Genomic DNA, 16,120 nt, shown 5'->3' on the forward strand with positions numbered 1-16,120 from the left:
GTCTCAGTAGTTGTTATCTCAAAATCTAACGTCTCACAAACATTGTTTTCTTACATGGTTTCAAAGACGTCCGTCGAACCGTCCCCATATATATATAGGGTAGCGTTCAAAGGCCCTAGAGAGAGTCAAACATTTTTCAAAATATGGGTTAGAAGTTTTAGAATTGGATGATTTTTTGTGTGGATGATCTCTATGATAAAGAGATCATCCTCACCAAAAATCAGCCCATTATGAAACTTCTAACCCTAATTTACAAGTTGAAGAATCGTGGACTATCCAATTTTTTATAAACCACTTTTGATAAGGTTAGAAGTTTCAGAATGGGCTGATTTTTGGTGAGGATGATCTCTTCATCATAGAGATCATCCTATCAAAAAATCATCCAATTCTAAAAATTTTAACCCATGTTTTGAAAAATGTTTGATTCTCTTTAAGGCCTCCGAACGCCACCCATATATATATATGGAACGGATCAAGGGACATATGAAAAAACATATGTAAAAACAATGTAACATTAATAAAATTTTAAAATATAGGTTAGAAGTTTCGGATTGAGCTGATTTTTTGTGAGGATGATCTCTATGATAGGAAGATCATCCGAAAAAAAAAATCAGTCCAATCTAAAACTTCTAACCCCATTAAAAGTGATTTAGAATGTTGGCCGTTAATTTTTTGCCAATAATTTGTAAATCACTTCTGATGGATGTAAATCAATTTTTGCCAAAACCTCTAACCCATATTTGAAAAACCATTGTCCCATGAACCGCCTATATATATATATATATATATATATATATATATATATATATATATATATATATATATATATATATATATATTATATATATATATATATATTCATTATATGAATTACTAAAATTAAATCCAAGATTTTACATACATGCTGACAATGTTAAAACGATAAAGTTTTGAATAAAAAAAATCAAGAGATTTTGGCAAAGTATTGAAGATGGTATTTCAATCATTTTCTTGTGAAAATAGTATGTAGTCGATTTGGAACATGGTTTTCTCAAATATTCAATAAGATTTTGAGGGGTAAATTACCCAATTTTTGACTTGGGAAACCCAAGTTCGTGACACAAGAGATACCAAATGACATAGTCTTGGGTAGTGGTGTTCTGTGCCCAAGGGATCATTATCTTGAACCTCACACCATCACCAACTTTACTTCCAAATAAAACTTCTCACTTTAACTATTAACAAGTTATACAATCTATATTATAAAACACAACTAAGTTTTAACAATTGTGTGTGTGACACAAACGTCCAATCACTTACAGTGTTGTGGGAGATAAATCTTGTGAGACAAAATAGTGGGATAAACCAATCAATGGGATCCATGCATTTTACCATTTTATACAAAATCCTTCCCCTTCCCTCACTTCATTTTTGGTGCACACACATACACACTATCTATCTCAACTACTCCCTTTCCCTATAACTTCCCCTCTCCTCTCAACAACTTACTCACTCTCTCTGATCAAGGTTTTCTCTCTATTCTAGGTTGATGAAAAAATCAACATAACTTTGAAGAAATCAATTAGCTGCTTTCGTCTATGTCCATTACCATTTTCTTGATCTACAAAGAAAGGGTTTGGATCTATGTTCATTTGAGTTTCGATGAAGAAAATCTGTGATTTTTCTGCATGCTTTGACAACACCACCATCACCTTCTTGTTGTATTCTTCTGTAAAAGAGAGGTTCATATTTTCTTTCTTTGTGCTGATTTTTTTTTTCTTTTAATGGCTTATTTATAATTTCTTTCCTTCCCTTGGTGTTTTGAGTTTCAATTTATGGGTTTTTGTAATAGTATGTTCTTTTAGTTTCTGATCATTCTAGGATTATTCCCCCCCCCCCCTTTGTATTTCTTTTGCTACTTAGGTAGTTAAATTTGTAGAAGTTTTAGTTTTGCCAACTCAAGGGCTGCATAAAGGTAAGAAATACCTAATACTTTACAACATATTTGTTTTGGTTTGGTTTGGTTTCTAAGGACTTCAACTTTAGATTCTCATGGCATCATAGAAGTGTCCTTCTACAAAATGAGCAAAGTTCGGGGGGAGGGGGGGCATTGTACCCATCTAGCCCTATATAAAACCCACACTCATTTAAATTAGGATTGTCCTTCACATTTCCCTCTCCTTCAAAAGAAGCATGTTTTTGTACACTACAGACACTTCATAAGGGAAACCATCCATTGTATCCTCTTCAACATTGCAAAAATCCAATGCCCAATAGATAAAGTCACAACCTAGTGAGTCATACCTTCACTTTTGAAAAGGTGCTCAAAAGCTGACTTATTTTTCTTTGTAACACATTGACTTATTTTCCTTGCATGGTAATGAGAAAAGATTAAAAAAAAAAATTGGGAAATGTGCATTTTGTAGATTTGATTATTTAAATGCATTTGTAGAATATTATCATGTTCTTTCTAGAGTCAGGTGACTATTCTACCGTCAATAGTCTTTGAATGCCACTTGTGAACTCATGGATTATCACGCCCCAAAATCCAACATGAATCCTAAGAATTTCTATGTTAGATCTCAAAGAATGATTAATCATCCCATCCCATGATAACATATAATAATAAGAAAAATAGATCATGATAAACAATTATAAAACAACGAAAAGATATAAGTAATACCAAAGATTAACAAAGTGCAAAAGCTAATAATAATCAAATTATGATCTAAAATCCTTAAATCTCAAAATAAGAATCATACTAAATTAAACAAGACAAAACTAGACAACGATATTGAATATAAATTGGCACACAGTGCTTTAACATAAGAGTTTCAATCTGAAACATAAAATAAACAATTACTAAGATTCTAAGACCACTCAAACTGACGAAGGTAACTACTCATCCACATACTCAACCTCGGGTGCCTCTTCATAAATCTCATCCTTAATAAATGTCTTCTTGACAACTGCAACATCTGAAAGGTGAATGATAAGATGAGAAACGAGAGTTACCTAGTAGGAAATCTATCATTCTAACACTAATTACAACATGCCACATATATCATTCTAAAGTTTAAATCATGCAGATTTTGAAATAATATAGCATTTGAATAAAGACTAATTGAAATAAGAAAAACATAACAAATTTAATAAATAACAGTATATCGACCAAATCACTTAACAAAGTAATCATCTCATCATGCTTTCAATGTAAAATTCTCATCCATCGACATACAATAAGGAGTTACATATATATATACATGATGATGCAATCGATAAAATATTAAGGAACACGTCGATATAACTATCTTGACTATGAAAAATCAATATTTCAATACTTAATCTTCAGTGTAAAATCTCATCGTTCTTATTTGATTTTGTAATTAGTATAGCATACTACGATTAGATGAACATTTATCTAGCTTAGACTGGCCATTGACCAAGAATCTTATACTAAGTTCAACTAATAGTAAGGTTGACCATTTGATTACTAGAAACTTTTAGTGATTATTAACTAGCTCAAAAGAATTTCCTCGCGTCTAAGCCTATCAAGAGGTAATACATGTGACCCTCAGATTATCTCTATATTATACAAAGATTATTTTTACACAGAAATGTTCCTTACGAAAAAGTGAGAAATTCTTAGATCTCACAAGTTATATTACTTTCTCAGGTAGTTCATATTACCCAAGAGAATATAACATCAAGTATTATCCTAAATTGATCCGTGGCTTTTGAAAGTATAGCAATGCGTCTTTTTTTCTAGATTTTCTACGACTCTTTTCTAATAAACAAAAATTGTTTTGTTTCTATATACATATATATAGTTTATTTATATTGAAAATACAAATAAGATATGACAGTGCCCTCCAGTGACATCCATCTATCAATCATTCCATCAATCGATCATATTTGTAGAATATTTTGTGAGGGGTTTTATCGCGGATTAGATGCTAAATCTTTTCACTCTCGTGGTTTCATTTTTTGACTCTCTCTATTTCTCACGAACTTTTATCTACATGTAAATTCTTTTCTTCTTTGACACATATTCACATTTTTCCTCTCTCTTAACTTTCGTTCACATTATCTCTTTATCATTTTTTACAGGATCACGAACCTAGGATTTATCTGTTAGGATTTCTCAGATCGCACAATAAATAATTTTTCTTTGACTTTGGACTCACAAGTGATTTCCCTATTAAGATTTCTCAAATATAATATTTCAAAATTTTCAAATTTGTTAGGATTTAGTGATGCTTATAACCCTCATTAACGAATGATACTTAAATGAATTAGCTAAGTTATTCTTAGTATTTCAGATAATTTTTTAAGATTTTTTTAGACCTATGAACCAAGTAGAATTAGAGAAGAGTGATTTGGTTTTCCTAAAAAAATAAGATAATTCTTATTATCACAGTTGCTTGGAAATAAGGTTGGCAATGAGTTATATAATACACATCTACTCGACTCATCCTACCCAAATAAATTAGATATGGGCATGGTTTTTCTACTTGATTAAGAATTCGAGTAATATTACCTACTACCCAATTACCAGTTTATCTGGCATCAAAAGTATAATTTTCTGTTATATATATATATATATATATATATATATATATATATATATATATATATATATATATTATATATAAAATTAATTTTTTTACTATATATTTTTTATTATTAAAGTGAAAAAAAAAAATTGGAAAGGGTAAAATTTAGGTGATCCAATAATCAATTAAAAAATTGGGTATGATTATCCACCTAAAACTTGGGTAAAAATTTGGATTTCGTTATTATCCTGAAATTCGAGTTAGAAATCAGATATGGGTGTGTATGTTTCAATTGGAGTATAGAGTTTAGAGAAGTCTGACCCGTCTCATTGCCAGCTCTATTTGAAAATTTATAGTCTTTTAAGGGTGCTGAAATGTTAGTTTTGTGATATTCCATTGAAAATTACAATGCATTTTTATTATGTTTTCACCTTCAAGTTGTATTTGTTATTTTAATGACATCATGTTATTTTGATGGTATGACAACAATGTATTTTATTTTAATGGTATCATCTTAAAATATGCCTATATTAGTATAAGATGAAATAGAGTGATACCTCATTTTTTATTTTATAGTTAAAATACCAATAATTACCTCAAAGATTGATTACTCTTTTCTCTAAAACACCCACATGTTTTTCTCCTTCAAGAACGTCAATAGATTTATGAGAAAAACATAAAAATTAATAAGACTAATAACTCATCCAAGAGATACATATCCTCTATCTTCTATGCAAAAAACATTAACATTTCCGACCAAAGCTCTTCATCTCATCTCATTTATGAATCAAGTCATTCAACACTATTTTAGGTATGTTTTAAATATTTTTGTTGAATCTCATTCAGTCTTGATCCATTTGATTATTTATTTTAAGTTGTTAGATAGATAATTTTGTCGAATATATTACAGAAACTCTTGAATTTATTGTTATTGTTCTACTATTTGATTTGAAGATTTGTAGAGATGCTGAAATCCATCACTGATAAAAATAATAAAATTAATTAGTATTGTTATATTATTTAAAATTTAATGTAAGAATGATATGATAACTATAATTTGAATTGATTTAAACAGAATGTACTTCATAAATGAAAAACATGGTCTAGATGTTTATTGATGAGCATGATTTTAACGGTTATACTAATAGCATGATGTATTTTGTAAATAACACTAATAGTACTATTTTAAACTATATGATTATCTCTATGACTTTGTAACAAGGTAAATCAAGTTGTCATCTCTTCATTTAAGTTTGGATTTGACCTTAATGTTCTATTTGCTTCATTTATTATAGATTGATGAGTTGAATGTACAATATGTGTGGGGGTATTGGTGAGCTTAATATTCAACCCAAGCTAATGAGTTGAATGTGCAATGTAGGTGGGAGTATTGATGAACTTAATGTTCAATCTATGTTAAGTGTTAAATGTGCAATAAATGATTATTGTTATACTATAATATTTTCTTATTAACCGGTACTAGTACAATAACATGTTATTTCCAATTTAGGTATCAAAGTAATCAAAATTGTAATTATTCTGATTTTTATAATAAGAGCTGGTCTTCAAGCTATTCACATTGGATAGCATTGTCAATTTTCTAACCATGAAATTCTTATTGCCTTAGAGCATTTTTTTAGTAATGCGATGCCTGACTGAAATTGATATTAATAATTTTCTTTGTTGTCATAGAAAATTAATAATATCCTTATCTTACATGTATTCTTTTATTTTATTTTTTTTTATAACACTTAGAAGTTTATATATGAGTTGAGAATATTTATAAATATAAGAGTCCAAAGTATTCTTGAGGTTAAGTGGAAATTTTAACATATTCAATTATTAATTATTCATGTATAATGACATATAAAATAAAAAATTATGGATTTATTTTATAACTCATCATTAATTTAATAAAAAAATATAAAAACATTTTTTGGAAAAATTATAATTTTTTAATGTTTTCTTTTAACAATTAAGCATTTAAAAAGTTTTATGAGACTTTTCAATTGTTACTACCAGGCATATCAATACATAAAATAACAAAAATTATGACAAACGTAAATCACAATAAATACAAAATTTTATGATTTTAGAATTTTGTTGAGTAGACAAATAGAGCCTTTATTACAAAGTAATAGAGATAACCAAAATGATAATAAAATACATCATGCTACTAGTACAATTATTGAAATCAATTCAAATTATGGTTATCAAATCGTTCTTACATTAGACAACTCACTTTCGTACGATCAAAGTATGTAAGTTCAAATTAAGAATAATAGAAATCAGACAATACCTACCATCATATTAAATAAAAATAAATAACATAAATATGAATAAAATCATACTGATAACAACACAAAAAACACATGATATCATATACTTCTATTCATTTTCCCTTTTAAGATAACTCTACTTTGAGAATTTGATTTGGACAAGCACCACAAACTTGATGGTAGTAAAAAAATTGTTTCTCGATATATTTTAAGGTCTTGTATACCATGCTCCATGATAACTATCAATATATATATATATATGACATTTTTTCAAGTAGAATAAATGTTTTATTTGCATCCAACAAACACGACATAGTATTTAATCATCAAAATTATACCTAAATATCGATGTTGTAGTGATATTAAAACACAATATTTTTACAAATATGCATAAGTTTCAACAAAATAAAGTTTTTTAAATATAATAAAACCATCTAACTGATAACAAATACGTCAATCAAACACTTAATCATCCAAATGATAACAAAACTAAATAAAAAAGATAGCAAAACATGTTCATTAATCAGAGTTTTCAATATGTATTTGATCTGATCCCTCAATGACGTTAACTTCATTATTATGAAAACAATAAATTCGATGTGCTTATTTGAACAATGAAAATAATATTGTATAAAAAATTGATCAACACTATTAAGATAAACTATTATTATTTTTGACTTCTCCATTATGAGCATTAAGCTTGATGTTATGCATCTATCATACAAAAAATAGATTTTTTAATTTTCACAGATACATGATAAAATAATAAATCTTTAATAAGTTATACATGATCAAGTGATGCATGACATATTATCTTATTTAAATAATTCAAATTCAAATGAGTGGTGCAAATTAAGCTTGATGCAACACTCAATATTATAAAATATCTACTATCTTTTTTTTAAAAATTTAACTAAGTGAATGTTCAAGCAACCTTGATCAAATTAGCAAAACAAACCACTTGGTGGACTAACAAAACACTAGCATCATAGGTAAAAAAATCACTATAAATTATATTAGTTCATATACTTAACTATTATTGGATTCAACTAAAGGTTAATAAAAAAAATAGAGAAATCACTTATTAAGAAAAACATATTAATTAATAACTTCAAATAATAAACGTTGAACTAAATAAATTTTATTATACATGGAATAAATTAAAATTTAGAAAAAATTCCAAAATTGTAATGAAGAAATAAAAAAAAATTTTGAAAGATTCGATACTTTTCAATCATACCGTAAATATTCAAGTATTGACCAAATTTCAAGTGTTATATTTTTTGTTTTGGTTGTTATTTCTTAAGACTAAACTTGAAATTTTGTGATTTCTAGCCAAGTTCAAATTTTAAATTTTATAAAGTAAAAAAATAACAAAATGATAGATATAATATAACTCAATAAAATTCTATCCAAACTTCCTTAAATCTAAAAGAAAAAATTGTATAAATTTATTTTAGAATAATTGAAAGATATATCAACATATCATTGAACTTTTTACATCTTTCTTCAATATAGAGAATAATAGATTGTTTGGCGTTTGACTTTACTTTTTTTTTTAAAGAGAGTTTTACTTCTATGTATTAAAAGTAAAAAAGTAGGTAGTTTTAGGTAGTTAAGTTGGTATTTGTGGGAAGTGATTTAGATCGTAAGATCTTTTTCAATATCATCTTAGGTTGTCAAATGTGTTTATGACTGCGAAAACCCAATATTCTGTATAATAAACTGGATGCCCTTGTCTACGTCACCGGTCATTTCGTGCATTTTTTTGTTTTGAAAAAAAAAATTCTTAAAAATTAATGTGCTTACTTGAACAATGAAAATAATATTGCATTAAAAAAATTGATCAACACTATTAGATCATTTTTATTTTTTTTTATTTTGATTTCTCTTTTGTGAGCATGAAGTTTGATGATATGCATCCATTATACAAATAAAAAAAGATTATCTAATTTTCATAGGAACATGATAAAATAATGTATCTTTAATAAGTTGTGTATGATCAAGTGATGCATAACAAAACATTTTGTTTAAATAATTGAAACTCAAATGATTAGTGCATTAAAACTTGATGCAACACTTAACATTATAAAATATTTACCATCTTCTTCTTAAAAACTCCAACAAAGTGAAGATTGAAACAACCTTGACCGAATTGGCAAGACAACTATTCGATGGATCAGCAAAACACTAATATCATACGTAGAAAAAAATACATAAATCATATTATTTGATGTCGTCAATTACTATCGGATCCAAATAAAATCCAATAAAAAATAGAGAAAAATCACTCATTAAGAAAAATAATTAATTAACTTCTAGTAATAAACACATAACTAAATAATTTTTTTTCATACATGGAATTAATTTGACTATAGAAAAAAAAATTTCAAATTTGCAATGACGAAATCTTGAAAATTTTGGAATATCCGATAATATCAAACCATACCATAAATATTCAGGTGTTGTTTAAATTCCAAGTAAATGCTATATTTTTTATTTTGGTTATTGTTTCTCAATAGTAAACTCAAAACTCTATGGTTTTCAGTTAACTCTAAATTTTAAATGTGAAGTTTTATAAAGTAAAAAAATAATAAGATTACATATATTATATAACTCAATCAAAGCTTACCCACACTTTCTTAGAATCTAAGAGATCAGAATTATATTAATTTATTTTAAAAGAGTTGAAAGATATATCTACATATCCCTAAAATCTTTACCTCTTTCTTCTATATAGAGAATAATGGGTTGTTTGACATTTGACTCTGATTTCTTTATGTAAAGAAACTATAAATAATTTTAGATGGAAAAAATGAGTAATCTTAGGTAGTTAAGTTGGTTTTAAAGTGATCTCGACTATCAGATCTTTTCTAACTTCTTCTTAAACTGTAAAATGTGTTTATGATTGAAGCAAAATCATGTTTTGTATAATAAATTTTCAAATGTTTATTTTTTTATTTTCATAGAAGAATGTTTATGTCTAATAAGTTTATATTACTTTCTCTTCGTGGGCAGTAAAATTTTGAAACGATCTCCAAAATTTTTATAAATAAAAATAAAGTCCTTAGAAGTCATAAATGAACCCATACATCTAAATTGGGCTTTGTTGATTAGGAATTGACATTCTAAAGATTTGGACTTTTAGCGTTTATAGACAAAACACATAATCCAAATAAATCTAAGTAGTCAACTTTAAATATTAACCATACACCTAAATAGATGAGTTTGGGCCACCAAAAATCTATAAAGTCCTCAAAATTGATATTAAACAAACTTAACAATTAGACTAACTAATCAAAGCTCACTAAATTATAGGTATAATTGAAAAGTTAAATTACCCTAAGTCTATAAATACCAAAGTTTCTCTTATTTGGGGGATTCCTAAATCACTTTCTCTCAAAAAATAAAAACACTTTCTAAAGAAGAAAAAACTCCCAAACCCTTTCTTTAGAGACGAATAAAGATTTTTTAAGAAAAACTCAGACTCCAAGTCAGGAGAATATCAAACTTAAAAGCTCTTATCCGAAAGTCAAGAAATCATTCTCAATCGATAAAATACAAAGTTCAGAGAGAATAAAAATCCACATAAAGCCACTATAGAAGATCAAACAATTTAAATAATTTTCCACAAGTCTAAAGGTCATTCTTAGTCGATTAAGCATAAAGTCCAAATGAAGAAAGTGATACATCACTATTTTCATTGTATTTGACTGTTAATCAAAGGAAAACATCAATTAGTAAAGTGTATATCATTTTCATCATCAAAATCAATAAAATCATTTTGCAATATAATTTTTTACATCTCGAGATAGATCGTGAAATTTGTTGTTGAAATTTTCAATTGTTATACTTTAAGGGCCTGTATGGATACATGAGCCAGAAGTATTTAAAACATAAGTACTCTCATAAGTATTTTTTGAAGTATTGCCTAAAATAGCTGGATACGTATTGTACATTTGGATGTAGCTTCTAAGAATTATTATCAGAAGTACTTCTGACAAAATTTTGTGTTTGAGAATTATTCTGGATTATATTAATATGACAAGAATTCCCTTATATGTAATAATTACTATTTTTAACATTATAACTCAACAACTTATGCTCCAAAAAAGTAATAGTTACTATTTTTATTCAATAAAAACATTATAACATCATTTTAAACTCAAAATGTATATTTAAAAAAAAATATTTGACAGAACCTACCCTAAATATTGGACATATGAAAAATAAAACTTATATAAAAATATGACAACTATCATATAATAAAACATGTATATCCCCATAATTCCTTTCTAATCATGAGAAAACGAAAATTGTAGGATCAGATGAAAAAATAATTCCCATATAATTTGATTTGAATGATATTAATTATTTTAGTCATTGTTTAATTATATGCTACCACCACACACAATAAAGGTAACACAACTAACAATGACTTGTCATTTTCCCAAACATCTAAATCAATAGCAAATGGTATGTCGTCATTGTTTAATTGTATTCTGTCATCACACACAACAGAGGCAACACCACCAACAATAGTTTGTATTCTTTTCAAACACCTAAACTAATAAAAAATCTCCAAACAAGAGTTTGTCTTATCTTTTACCAAGCAAATTTTTTTATAAATTGCGAATAATAAACATTTTGTAAATCTCGAGGCCGATGAGATTACTTATCATCATTCCATAATTCAACTAATTTGGCTAAGGGCCTACGAGACGACCTTCCCTTACTCATTGTAGCCTTAACATCATCACTCATTTTCTTAATTTGTTCTCTTAGCTTCTTTCCTTTTTCCGAGTCCATCAACTCTCTCACACGCTTCTCCACTTCACATGTGCTAACAAATCCATCTTCAGATTCTTCTATTGGTAAAGCCACCTTCATTTCCTCCACCAACACCACCCTATTCAACCTTTGCCTAGCATAAAGTGGCCAAGCAATCATATGCACACTAAGTGGCACCCCGCCAAACGCTAACACAAATCCCCATGTCAGATCTCGAGGTACTAGGTGGTACCTCGAAATTTCGGCATGGTCTCCTCTGTTAATGTTAGCATTCCAAGGCGTTTAACCTACACCTGATAAATGACATACAATCCTGCATACATATAAAAAATATAATACTAGTAGAAGCCTATATACTTCTTATAATGTACGAAAGATCAGAGTGTAGAAGAATAACCATAATACAAGATTATACAAAATTCCTCACTCTAACAGAAATCCTAACACTCAAGATAGAACCCATAAGACTACTTGGGGGAACTGACACCACTAGGGGGTATAACCCTAGTATTTATCAGGTCACGGACTCTGGTTGTCTATCTGACCAACCAGATGATATTTATTCGTGCTCTATACCTGCATCGCCAAGCTCTGAATCTGAAATTAAAAAAATAGATAAGGAAATGGTGAGTAACAATGGTTACCCAGTAGGAAAATAAATAATTTCTGTCAATAACCCCTCCTAGCATGAACAAATAAGCATATTAAATCATTTTAACAATATAAAATTTTATAAAATAAACTACGATTAACTGGTACATATAGCCAGGAATGAGCAACTAAACATTTTAAAACTGACATTACATCAATCAACAGTACTCACTATAACATTTTCTTTATGTACAAATCTAATTGATCAAATTGAAATATTAAACATGCATTTCATTTTATATATCAAAGTAAGGCAGCATATACATAATACACTATGGTGGAGTATTGGAATTAGAGAGTTGGGATTCACGACTGGATCGCTTCCAGTCGGGATATGATGTTACAATTCTTCTCTAGATTTTAGTTCCTGATTTTGTGGCCGGTCGCTGCACTTACCACACTTGGTTGACCATTTATCCGGCTCAGGCTGGCCGTTTGACGTGACAGTCAACAATGGGTCTCTTTTCGATGTGTCAGAACGTTCAACTACTATAGATTGTTAGTGATCACTGACTAATCATCTTCATCTATGCCCATCAGGCGTGCATGTGATTCCCAAATATACAAACCATTCGTATACGACTACCTTTACATTACAAGTTCACTAGTAAAGACAGAGAGGAATAACCCGGATTCCAATTGTGACTATACTCTCATACGCGTCCCATATCACGTATGAGCTTGGTGGTCCCTACCGTACATCCCAGGATAGTACACCACTCCGGATGATATGACGTACTATCCCTTCAGGCATTCACAGACTCTTTAACAGTTCACAAAATAGTTATATATATATATATATATATATATATATATATATATATATATATATATAATTTTCATTTGAAAATAAAAGAGAAATTAACAATAAAGGATTGAGAATGGATATCCAGTTTCCTACCATGCAAGTGTGGCCACCTGGCCTAAAATAAATAACATAACGGAAAGGTACACAGCGCCTCGCGCTAACAGAAATTTAAATAAACATGCAACCAACAATATTATCACTGGATATCTGTTCACCAACCTACACACAACACAACAACGTAAAATGCAGACATCACCCCTCGGGTATGACTCTGACATTTTACCGTTTCATACCCTTTTTCCCTTTTTTCGATTTTTATAGTTTTCAATCTCTTCAATAAAATATTCATTTTCTGATATTCATCAACTCAATATGAGTACATTGAATATTAAATCATATTTTTCAACTATAGAATTTATTTTTATCAATAATATTGAAAAAGAATACAAATTTTATATCAAAACGGGGTCTGAGCAGTGCATAAGACCCAATTGATGAAAATAACCCGTTAAAATACCCTACCCACGTATAATTTGTTAAAAAATACAATTAAACATATCAAACATGCAATTTCTAGCGTGAATTTTTGAAATAACAAAAGAATTCTATATTTTGGAAATACATCCAAATTTTTTTCGATAAAATTCTAAATGCAATTTTCATAATCTACAATTACTAATAGAATTTGAGAGTTCCTTACAATGTCTAGGCAAAAGGATCGAAGTGTGTGTGCGAAAATCGAGGTGATCAGCAAGAAAATCGAGACGGATCGAACTTCAAAGCGGCTGATTTTCGAAATTGGCCCGGTGGTTTCAAAGATCTCGACGTGGTCGTCCTTTCTCCCTTCTGCGACGGAGGACAGTTTGACCCCGAAACGGATGAAATCCGAGGTCGAAGTAACGAAATCTCAGTATATACGTACGGCTGATTTTCGACGATATCGGGTGAAAAAGAAGATGAAATGAAGGGATTTTGGGTGGGTTTGGTAGATGTCGAAGCTGCGGATCTTTTTTTCTTCTGCGACGATCGTCGAAAGTGGACCGTTTGCTACGAATCGACGTTGGAAGAACGAGAGAAAAATAAATTTTTTTAAGAAAAAACGTGGTTGGTTTTGTACGCCTTGGGGAAGATGAATAATGAAAAAAAAGTAAAAAATTATTTATATAAGGTCTCGAGACGAAATCGATATTTTGGCTATTGTTTTGATCGACGATAACTTCACCATCCGGACTCCAAAACTGACAAATGAATACTCTATTTCATCTAATTTTTCGTTCCGAATCTAATGGTATGGTGAATTTCTACAAATTCTATCTCTAACAAAAATTTATATTTTTGACCTGAGGTGACCCCTAAACTTGACGTCGTTTTCGTTTTTGACGATAATTCGACTTCCTGATCTCCAAAAATGACAAATAAATAGTTCATATTCAATAATTTTTTGTTACGAATCCAATGGTGTAATCGAATCTTAAAAATTCTTGCTCTAGAAAAATGTTACTATTTTAGCCTGATCCGACTCGGTAATCGAGGATTTGTAATTTTTTTATTCGGACTCGCACTTGAGCGTGCTTACAGGCTAAAATATGTTTTTCGATCATTTTGAATCTAATGGTAAGGTCATATTCCATTATAAATGATCAGAAACATCCTAAAGTTTTACCCCTAAGTCCCATTTTCAATATTTTCTTAAAATTCTACTATTTATTTTTTTCTCGAGATACGAATTGAAAATTCGGGGTTTTACACACTAGAGCACACAACTTCCAAAATCGAGTTCCAACCACAATGAGTCACAAACCCACCCACCGATTCACAACTCAATACTTTCACTTGTGGGACCCATGACTTTACCACTAAACCTTTGTATTTCGTCCTATCCAAGAACCCATCTGGTAGTAAAGCATCCAAATCTGGATCCGATGGTTATAAAAACTTCTTGATTTTATCATCAACAGGTGGACTCCGTACAACCCACAAGAATCTCTGCCCATTTTTCTCCAACCCAATATATATTTCTTTCAATTATGACTCAGAGAACAAACCCAAGCTTTTAAAGCACAAGAACACAATGCTTCAAATAGGTTGTGAGTCAAGCCAAGCCAAACATTCATGTGTATATCCCTCATCAGCACTATTTCGATGATCAAAAGCAATCAATGGTCCAATACAGTAAACATGTGGGGTCGGACACAATGCTTTAGAATTTAGGTTTTAGGGTTTATGGAGAAGCAGGTTGCAACAAATAAGAAGAAGAAGAAGAATGACAAGAATATGCGATAGATAGTGTGGGTAAGGATGCCAATTGAGACCTTTGGCCTGACCCAGTCCGCCTGCCAAAACAAAGGTTAAGGCCTTCATATTGAGCTTGCAAGGGTAGGACAAGCTCAATAATCAAGGGTTTTTGGGAAAAGCTTGTGAGATCTAAAGATGAAGCAAAGATCACAGTAGCAGAACCTACTCCAAATGTATGCTATATAACAAATCAAACATGTTGTTGTGCGTTGAGTAAGAGAAAGAAGAAGAAAGATTCGATCAGGGACATTGGATGTAATTTCTTATATTTTCAAGGTGCATATTTTTCCCAAAACCGCTGTTTTGACGGAATCGAAGTGCTCCCTGCAATTTCGTTTTTGAAAAGTACCTATTTTGGTGTTCCGCCAAAAACCTTCTTTTCTACTCTTAGGTAGAGTAGTTTTGTGAAGTACTCAACCATCCAAACGAACATAAATTACTTCTGACTCCCCGCAAAAGTCAGAAGTACTTGGAGAAGTGAATCCAAACAGGCCCTAACTTTCTAACTATTTTGTTTCTTTTCTCGCACCTATATTATTTTGCATGACTTTATACGATTGTGAGCCATTTTTTAGTAACTCCACCCTCCTTTAGTCCTTGTTTTCGAGAATGATGCTGGTCTTCTTGATGACTCGGTCAATAGTGAAATCAAGAAAGGTCGTCCAGTGGGGCAACTATTCATCCCAACCCTCTCCCCCTTTTCAAATTTTCTTAATTTTTTTAAAGTACCATTCAATGTTTTGATCAACATCAAAGATACC

At 29.8% G+C, this 16,120-nt stretch overlaps 1 pseudogene; it reads right to left on the reverse strand.

Moving 5' to 3' along the window:
• Positions 1–11,485: 11,485 nt before the first annotated feature.
• Positions 11,486–15,425, reverse strand: LOC147384693 (anthocyanidin 5,3-O-glucosyltransferase pseudogene; annotated as a pseudogene).
• Between the last annotated feature and the right edge of the window lie 695 nt (positions 15,426–16,120).

The sequence above is a fragment of the Akebia trifoliata genome, chromosome 15 (genome assembly GCF_017979445.1).
Source record: "Akebia trifoliata isolate Shusen 1 chromosome 15, ASM1797944v1, whole genome shotgun sequence".
Classification (NCBI taxonomy): domain Eukaryota; kingdom Viridiplantae; phylum Streptophyta; class Magnoliopsida; order Ranunculales; family Lardizabalaceae; genus Akebia; species Akebia trifoliata.